Below are 10,941 nucleotides of genomic sequence, written 5' to 3'. Positions count from 1 at the left end.
GCGATTTCGTTTACAGTCATGAGGTGGAAAAAAAAGTAGTCATACTGGACTGGCAGGTTAACCAGTGCTAAATAAAGCATTATTGACAGCATGACAGTGTTGTCAAACCTGTTGTTCTCCGTCTGCCTGTGGGATGCAGTAATGTAGGTCAGAACACACTCTTCATGGGTAAACACTGAGAGGATGTCCACAGAATGTTTTCATTTGATCATTTAAATGTTCATTCCAAACTTCAACAGTCTTACGTGCTCTTTCGGTGTGTAAGAGAGTCAAACTGGTGGTTGTACTTTCTAACATTTCCTCAACACCTTCAGACAAACACAACGTAGCCATCATGTGTCTGCACTGCACATAAAACTTAACAGGTCAAAAACTGCATCTTTTTTATTGGCCTTTATGCAGTGGAAAGATCAATGGGATGAATAGCAGTCATTTAGTTTCAGGATTTAGACACCATTTATTAAATCTTTATAATCTGACAAGAGTTTCTGTTACACCACGGAGTAACATCATCTCTAACCATCCAATATTAACCCAAAGCTAATAAAAACAAACAAACAAAAAAACAAAAATAAGAGAAGTGTGTCCATATGAGGCACAACTTGCTGTGTGCAGGTGTAAAAATCACGTGGTCATGTGACTGAGATGAGTCAGCTGTCATCACGCTGTGGGTCACCTTGCTGAGTCACAGTAAGCATCTGTCACAATGGAAACCACTTTGATGAAACCAGTGAGTCATGGGTGTGAACTGCAATTCTAAAAAAAAATAAAAAAAAAAAAATGATGGCTGAAAGAATATTAATCCTTCTTCAGGAGAAGTATAAACACGTTCTCTGTTAAATGTCCTCACAGTATCAATGTAAAAGTACTCTTTCTGCTGCACACTACTGTTTACTTGCTACTTCTGTTCCCAAACTAAGGCTCAGTCCTCCTCAAAGGGTCATCAGATAAATCTGAGGGGTTATCACATGATTTATGAAAGAAAAACAAAGTTTTAGTCCTTAAGACTTTTCTCAATTTTATTTTTTTTAAATGGGTTTTAAAAAAATACATAATTTGAAGAGTATATATTTATGAAGGGTCACAAAATGCTGATGCTGACAAAATCACAGAGTTTATCGTGAACAAAGTATTTTATAAATTTATCATTGTTGTCTTAATTTGAGTACAAGTACAATATTTGCCTCAGAATTGTAGTATATGTATAAAGTAGCATTAAATGAAAATACTCAAATGGAAAGTACTTCAGTAATTCACCACGAATTTGGGTGTAGTGGAGTGATTAATCAATGCCCCCGCCCCCCATTAGCTGGCTGCCCTTGAAAGAAAGAAAGAAAGAAAGTGACATATTTTGTCATTGGAGGGAACTCACTCCAACGAAATTTGTGCTCTGCATTTAACCCACCCAAGTGACGTGCACACACACACAGCAAACAGTGGGCGACCGCGTGCAGCGCCCGGGGAGCAGTGGGGGGGTTAGGTACCTTGCTCAAGGGTACCTCAGCCATGGACACCGGTACGGGGAATCGAACCAGCGATCCACCGGTTACGGGTCCGACACCCTAACCGCTGATCCACAACTGCCCACTGCCACTGCGCAATGCACTTAACCCCCAATTGCTCCCCGGGCACCTGACAATAGCAGCCCACTGCTCCTGTGTGTTTCACTGCATGTTGCATATGTATGTTCAATTAGTGATGGGTGAAATGCAGAGAAGAATTTCCGTGTATGTAAAAAATATACTGGCAAATAAAGTTTGAAGTTGAAGTTTAATTATATTTGATTCATTTGCAGAATGAACACACAGGATTTCACCAACATGATGGCCAAAATGGAAGAGAGATTTGGAACACAGAGAGGGAGAAATAGAATAACTCCCGAGGCAGAGCAAAAGCCGAAAATACTACGATGAATGAGTAAAAATGAAAAGTGAGAGTGAGTTTTTCCCTGCAGGCAGTAGGAAAAGAAACAGGACAAGTTTTAAACACCCAGATATGAAGCTTACCTGCTGCCTCTTTGTATGTTGATGAGTGTAAATATACTGTAGTAGTATAGCAAATACCACATGTACATTTGTTGGGGGTTTCAAACCTGTGAAACAAAAAGAGTTAGACATAAACTTTGATCAAGGTCATGTGACTTAAAGAGTGAGAAAAAACAAACACAGGAGTGTTTGTAACCCATCAGATCAATGCTTCTGATAACAGACAACATTTTGTAATAATCTTCACGTAGCTACGCCATGAGGATTTTCCTTCATTACGAATACACTCATGGTACTCTCAAAAAGTACATAATGTGTGGTGGACAAATGTGTCAGTGTGGTACTGGCTCAGCCCACTACTCACACATCCAGCAGAAATCAACATCATTAGTCTTTCACTGTGTTCTCAGGCTGCTAACATCTGTTTGCCTCTCAATGCTGAGCAGGTTGTTTACTGCAGGTTCATTAGTGCAGTTTTAAGTATTATATACCCTATAAGGCAAAAGTATTTGGACATCCTAACATCCCAGTCCGTCACCATTAATTTGTTACTGCGGCAGTCGTCACTCGTCTAGTTTCAGACTTTACATCAGATTTTGGCCGCAGAGATTTTCTACCACTGAGAGGGTTAAGGCTGTGTGCACCTTGTACTGGCCAGGTACACTGGAAAGAGAGTTTATACAGTGCATCCGGAAAGTATAGCTAGATAGATACTTTATTGATCCTGAGGGAAATTCAAGAAGTGAAATTCAAGTTCGCTTTTTCCATATTTTGTTATGTTACAGTCTTATTCCAAAATGGATTAAATTAAATTTCTTCCTCAAAATTCTACACAAAATACCTCATAATGACAAAGTGAAACAAGTTTGCTTGAATTTTTTATAAATTTATTAAAAATACAAAACAAAAAATTTAACATTTTTCATGTTTCAGTTTTCATACCCTTTACCGTGACATGCAAAATTGAGCTCAGGTGCATCCTGTTTCCATGGATCAACCTTCAGAGGTTTCTACAACTTGAGTTGAGTCCACCTGTGGTAAATTCAGTTGACTGGGCATGATTTGGAAAGGCACACACCTGTCTATATAAGTCCTCACAGTTGACAGCATGTCAGAGCACAAACCAAGCCATGTCATTTGCACAATATTGCAGTACTGTGGATATCTCTTATTCTGATTGGGGTTTTTTTTATATTTATATAGTGTTGTTTATATTTATTTGCATTAGGTATTTTGTTAGGTAATTGGGCTTATACCGGGACCGGGGAAACTAATTTCGTTCCATCTCATGTTTCTACATGTGTGAAATGACAATAAAGCTCCTTGAATCCTTGAATTGTCTGTAGACCTCAGAGACAGGATTGTGTGTAGGCACAAATCTGGGGAAGAGTACAGAAAGATTTCTGCTGCATTAAAGGTCCCCAAGAGCACAGTGGCCTCCATAATCCATAATCCGCAAGCAGAAGAAGTATGGAACCACCAGAACTCTTCCTAGAGCTGGTCACCCAACTAAACTGAGTGATTGGGGTAGAAGGGCCTTAGTCAGGAAGGTGACCAAGAACCCAATGGTCACTCTGACAGAGCTCCAGCATTTCTCTGTGGAGAGGGGAGAACCTTCGGACACCCATTTCTGCAGCACTCCGCCAATCAGGTGTGTATCGCCAGATAGAAGTCACTGTTCAGTAAAATGCATATGAAAGCCCGCCTGGAGTTTGCCAAAATTTTCTGGTGTGACGAAACAAAGATTGAACTCTCTGGCATGAATGACAAGCGTCATGTCTGGAGAAAACCAGGCACTGCTCATCACCTGGCCAATGCTATTCTTACTATGAAGCATGGTGGTAGCATCATGCTGTGGGGAAGTTTTTTGTGGCAGCAGGAACTGGGAGACTAGTAATCATCAAGGGAAAAATGACTGCAGCAATGTACAGAGACATTCTTGCTGACAAGCTGCTCCAGACTGCACTGAACCTCAGACTGGGGTGAAGGTTTATCTTCCAACAGGACAACGGCCCTAAGCATACAGCCAATATCACAAAGGAGTGGCTTCAGGACAACTCTGTGAATGTCCTTGAGTGGCCCAGCCAGAGCCCAGACTTGAGCTCTGTTGAGCGTTGAACTGTCTGTCTGCAGGATCACAATAAGTGTTGTTATAGTTAAAAATCAAGTAAATGGTCAGAGGCAGAGCAAAGACACAAACCGGGCCTCACAGCCTGCAGACAACAAAGCCAATTAAATCATTTATTGTTTTAAATAAACAGAAATTAACCTACAAAGGGATGTACATTAATTGTGGCAGGTACAGCCAGTGGAATTAGCAGTGTATGGGTGCAGCTACACAAACCAAATGATAACCAAAGGAAGAGTCACAGAAGGTTTCTGAAGGGCTCAGATGTGCCAGTGCTGCTGATGAGCTCAGGTGTCTCTCCACACTGTGACCCCACCCACCTCCAGTACCTGCAGAGACAGCAGACAGGACTGAGAGGGCTGTAACACTAACTCTAATATCACTGCATTGTTCTCTGAAGCGCTGTGGCCAGCACTGACTGTAGGATTTCCAGTCGTACACAAACCTCATTCCAATGTTCCACCTGTGAACACAAATGAAGCATAAATACACAACATAAAAACTCAGTATTATGTAAGCAGAGATGAGTCAGGTAAACTCTGTAACAGATGTCTCGCTGTGCTGTGTGAGCCAGCAGCTGACACACCTGGCATGTTTGTGCCAGGTGTTTGCAGTCATGAATGATTTCAACCAGATCTGTTTTAATGTGTTGTGTTCTCTGAACGTGGCCAGAGGTTTTTAAACCATCTCGTTGAGCTGAAGAACTGCTCCCACCTGTGGAAATCATTTAAATGCTTTACATTCCAAACTTTAATCTCCTCACGAGTCTGTAAACACACAGTCCACATCCTGTCATCACAAAAGTCTCTTACTGGTTTTGTCTTCCTTCCAAAACTGAGCGACATCAGATTTACACACAGACTAGAAAACTTTGTTGTTATTTGGACAAACTGTTCTTATAGATTTATCATGTTAACACACACATGTTGCACGCTACATGCTGTACAGAGGTTCTCGAAAATTTTCTGTTCGTCTTTTTTTGCTTTCATTGGGCATCACTTTGTATTAAATGCCCTCATCAGCGTCTGTTCTCTGACTCTGGCTGAAGGTTAAGATAAGCAGTAAGCAGCTCCAGGCAAACCAGTTAGAGAAGTTAATCCTCCCTGTGTGTGTGTGTTTCAGTGGAACTTACTGTCAGTGGGGTAACATCCTCATTTCTTACCTGAGAGATCAGGTTAAACCTGCACACACAGAGACACACACGCACACACAGACACACACTCAGTTCTTTGCAGAGTAACTCTATTCCTCTGCTAAAAGGGTACATTGTGTATGTGTTCATGAAAAGGAAACAGGGATTTTGGCCATGTGTTTGTGTGTGTGTGTTTGTTGGACTGAAGATATGTCAGTTTGTGCACACTTTAGCACAAGAACAAACTCGGACATCAGAGACGTCATCATGAAGTCAGTGGAGTCGGTTACATAATAAACATGGAGGCCGTCGTGCTGGTCTGTGGACAGTGAAGGCTGCATAAAGAAACAAACTGCTGGTCTAATTATTAACGGATTTAAAAGAAACTGGTCAGAGAGAAACATTTGCTACTTACAATCAGTGATGACCAAAACATGGATGCCTGAAACAAAAACGACCACCTCTGTCAAACAGTAGACAAAAACAGTGTAACATGGGGGGGAGCCTCTCTCCTGGTCACTGATCAATAAAAGACAACTGAGTCACTGCAGCACTAACTTCCTGTTAGTGTTAATCACCAGGCATTAATTAACAGGGAAGCTGGAGGAGGAAACTCTTTGACACTAAGTACATGTTGGCAGAGGGGAGGACTGCGGAATCACGTGAACAGCTTTAACAGCTACAGGGTTCATTCACTGAGTGAGCTTCACGTGTCCCTTTCATCCACGAAATTATCCACTTCCATCTACAGTTTGTGGTCTTTATGCTAAGCTAAGATAACTAGCTGTTGGCTATAGGTTCTTATTAATGGAATTTCAGTCCTTTTCTGTAACTATCAGCAAGAAATGAATAAGAGAATTTTTCAAAACTGTTCCTGTAACTAGCTTTAGGTTTTGGTCGAGCCCCTGATGTATGCAGCTCTTTTGTGGAGATAAAATCTTGTGCTCAAGAACAAACAGACTTTCACAGTCTTTGTCCACCCACATCTCCAACACTCTGACAGAACAGCTCTGATGAAGTGGTACTGGTTAGCAGCTAAAGGTTATAGCTCAAACCACACACTGAGAGACTTGTGTCAAAAGACAGTTTGTTCTCTCTGACAAAAGGCTGAAATTAAAATAAACCACAAACATGATCCATTGTTGGGAATAAAACCTTCAGTCTGTCCCTGTAACACAGCAGATGGACACACAAAAAACTGAGAGCGTTCATTATTGAATTCAGGAGCTTCACATATAACATTTCAGTGAGCGTAGTTTTTATTCATCATCATGACAGAAACAAACAGTCTTGCACACAAAAACACTGAATAACCAATAACTGACAACTGTAGAATGTCTGACTGGATTTTATTCTTTGATTAAAGGCACCTACTGAAGAAATTAACTTTTTTCTTTATTAAATTTCACAGGGCATTGAGATGAGACATTTCGCGGTCGCCCACTGCCCCGGGTTTGCTGTGTGTGTGCACGTCACTTGGGTGGGTTAAATGCAGAGAACAAATTTCATTGGAGTGAGTTCCCTCCAATGACAAAATATGTCACTTTCCTTTCCTGATCCAAAGATCATGACCAACTTTGTCTGTGGGAGGTTGGGGGTCAAGGTGGGGATTAAGGATGGGGTTGGGGGCTTAGTCAGTCACATCAATGAAACATGAGCTCTCACTGGTTGTGTCAGGGTTTGAGATTTGTGTGTTTCAGTTTTATCAGACACCAGAACACTACATAAGAGATAGGAAACTATTTTACCTGTTGTCATGATCATTGCAAAGAAAGAAGAAAAAATATGGTATCAAAATAGGGGAAGTATATTCATCTTAAAATTACAACCCAGCATTTTTGTTTTCGCATATTGCTGGAGGTTTTAAGACCTGATTATTGTTTTCACTCAAAACTAAAGTCAGTCTGAAAATAGCAGGTAGCTCTCACATGTCCAATAGTTGTTGACTTTAAGCTTTAAGCATACCTAAACCAAGCTGCCATTAATTGTTGTTGCCTCACTGCAGCAGTTTCCACGTTGGCTCTGAAAATCAGTGCTGGATGTGAATTGTATTATACAGAATCATCCAACATGAATTTAATTTTGTGTGACAAGGGCTGGCAGGGGAAGACATCTGTTGACAAGAACTTAAGGAGGTTAAATTCTCACTTTCACTGTGGACAGAATAAGTGAGGCAGAGAACCTGAGCTCTGATGACTTGTCAAAGTTATGCACTGCTTTATGAACACATAAAGCAGTGCATAGAGAGGGTTAGGGTTAGTGAATATGTGTGAATATGATTACAATATTAAACCAGTTATTACAGGGGTTAGGGTTATTACATTAAAAGCAAACAGTGCTGGCTTGACAGCTGCCATGTCAAATAAAACTTTCTCTTTAAACACAGTCAGATCATATTTTATACCCAGATCCCTGACTTAGCTTACCTCACATGATGGTTTCCTACATGCAGATCTTACAATTGGAAGACTCTTTGTGACACCCAGAGATCAAATCTGGGTAGAAAACACACTTTTGTTTTCATGTTTATTTAAATGGAGTAGTTGACCCAAACAGTGAAAACAATATATTTTCTCATCGCGTATCCAGAATGTACGTCAGAGCAGATAATTACCCCCAATCACAAAGTGATTGAAATGTAGTTTCCTTTTGGTACCTAGTCATCCATAACAGGAACGTAACTACAGTTCATTCTGAAGGGGAGCTGAACTCACATTTCAGATTTTAGTTGTTGAGATGTGGCCTGAGGGACCAGGACTCAGGCCACCACATCTGGTATAACTGACATGTGTGGGATGGAACATTTCTGTCCACTCGTAAGTCTGTAAGAGATCATTAAAATGACAAATGACCGCAAAACATTCACTGATGTGAAGTTACAGGTTGAAGAGAAGAGAGAAGAAGGAACATATCAGCAAAAACTGGAAATGTGAAAAGGGAGAAGAGCACGAACTGCGAACTTCACTGGTGTTTCATGGACAACACACCACTATTACTGTCACAATACAAACTTTTTCTCCAGCTGATTAAAGATGAAAGCTGTCAGTCTCAGTTTAGTTAACATTACTTTGGGTTTTCTCATGTCACTGAGCACCAGTATGAAGAGTTACTGGCAAGAGGTCACAACTTCTCTGTGACCCAGATGTCAGTATCTTCCCAGGGATCCTGCTTAATGAAACCTGCTTCATGACCCACTTTAGGTCCTCATGCATGAAAAGAGCTTTTAGTTTTGAATGAAAACTAAATGACTTCATTCTACTCAACAAAACCATGCAGACTTGGCTTTTTGGTCTGGAAACATTAAGCCAACAAACAAGTGCTGAAAATTGCAGTTACTCAAATGGCCAATTGAGTCTGACTTCAAAAGCAAGTTTTGGCTGATGTCTTGTGGCCATTTTTCACTGAAAAAACTTCTTTTGAAGAATTATTTAATTTTGTGTATAGCATCAATAAATTTTATCAATAATATTTTTGGATTTTCAAAATTCCTTTCTGGAGTGGTGCAGTATGTTAAGAGTTTACATGGTGAGCAGTACATGTACAGTATTACATATGTTCCCCACACTATTCAGGACATTATTCATGGTTACTTCTGTTGTACTACTCTTAGTTATTAAGGGATCATGAAGGCAGACAGTAAACTCAAACAAGCCTCATTCGTTATGATATGCTCAACATTGTCCAGTGCTGGTGATTTGTGAGAAAATGTGGACGCTAATGCTGGAAGTTCAGGCACAAATGTGCCAGACCTGAATATACATAAAGGCTGGTCCTGCAGTGGACGTATACTGGAATGCACAGCCACTGAAGAGCACATGAACAGGACAGCACAGTTAATGGGCATCAAAACAAAAAGGTGATCAGAAGCTACTGGGAGTTCCTGTTCAGTCACAACTGGACCACCCACCGCTGCTGCGATAACATCCATCTCACCAATCCCTCTTAGGTTTTACAAATTAAAAAAAAAAACATGAATGAAAAATTCATAATAGAAAGAGGGTGTGTGTCCCCGTAATAGAAGCTCAAACACACACACACAAGTGAAGTTTGTGATTGTTAACAGCCTCATTTTCAATTCAGTTCAATTCAGTTTATTTATATAGTGCCAATTCACAACAAAAGTTATCTCGTGACACTTTCCAATTAGAACAGGTCTAGACCAAACTCTTTAATTAAGTTGTAATACAGAGAATCCAAGTGTCACTGTAGTGACTTCAGTCACATTCAACAGTAATTTTTATTGATGCAAGCAACAAAAGGTTGTCAGTGTGTGTGTATGTATGTATGTATGTTTGAGTGCACAAACACATTTGGATTAAACTTGAATCTGAGGCAGGTGAGCATGCAGGAAGCACTGGGAACACTGGGAAAGCTATCAGATCCTAACCCACATTTAATGTCACAGACCAGACACACACACACAGACAACCTGGTTTCTTTATGAACTGACACAATAGATTACAGAATAACCCAGTAAATATCCTCATCTCAACACCTTATAATAGAAAAGAATAGAAAAGCTTACTTCTATGGGTATTTGTTGTGAGGTCTGCCTGTACTGAGGACAGCAGATGAATCCAAACATGTTAAAAATAACTGAAACATCCCTGAAGGTTTATGGCCATGTGAAGTAAAGTCTGACTGAGATGAGGACGATGCTGCTCCACCACATTATTCACGCAGAAATATTTCAGACGTGTCGTGTTACCCTGAGGATCAACAGTAATAAGTGAGTTTCATTTTTCATCTAGCGCCACCATCAGGTCAACATTTTCAGATGGCCAAGCCACCTCACCTTATCTCTAAGGGAGCGCCCCGCCACCCTATGGAGGAAGCAGATATCAGGGATCTCGTTCTTTCAGTCATGACCCAAAGTTCATGACCATAGGTGAGGGTAGAAACGTAGATTGACTGGTAAATTCACACCTTCACCTTACAGCTCAGGTCCCTCTTTACTACAACGGACCGGTACAACAACCGCATTACTGCTGTCGCTGCACCGATCCGTCTGTAAATCTCACGCCCCCATCCTCCCTCACTCGTGAACAAGACCCCGAGATACTTAAACTCCTCCACTTGAATCAGGAACTCTCCTCCAACCAGGAAGGGGCAGACCACCTTTTTCTGGTCCAGAACCATGGCCTCGGATTTGGAGGTGCTGATTCTCATCCCAGCCGCTTCACACTCGGCTGCGAACCGGCCCAGTGCACGCTGAAGGTCCTGGCTGGAAGAAGCCAACAGCACAACATCATCCCCAAAAAGCAGAGATGAAATCCTGGGGTTCCTGAACAGGACATTTTAACATTTTGTCTTGTGTGGAAATGTGAGCTTTTGTTTGTCAAAAGAAAATTTCATCTGAGTTCCAGCATGGTCAGGAGAGTTTTAGACTGACTGAGAAACAGCAGTGAGAAATCAAAGGAGCAAACACATCAGACTTTGTTTCAGTGTACAACAATAAAAGACGAGTGCTGTGGCGAGTATCTCCAGTAAAACATCAGCAGACTTTGACACCTGAGCTTTTATAGCCTTCAACATGCCTGACATGTTTGATTGGTCTTATGTTTACGGTGCTATAAGTGGAGTGTGGCGCCCCCCGCGGGCACAAGACAGAGTTCAATCAGTTCAATATTTGACACTCATATCATCCTAAAATTCCAGTTGTTTACAGTTTAGTTACAGCAATGAATGTGTGCGAT

This window comes from Scatophagus argus, chromosome 3 (genome assembly GCF_020382885.2).
Source record: "Scatophagus argus isolate fScaArg1 chromosome 3, fScaArg1.pri, whole genome shotgun sequence".
NCBI classification, from domain to species: domain Eukaryota; kingdom Metazoa; phylum Chordata; class Actinopteri; family Scatophagidae; genus Scatophagus; species Scatophagus argus.
This window is presented reverse-complemented; position numbering follows the sequence as displayed.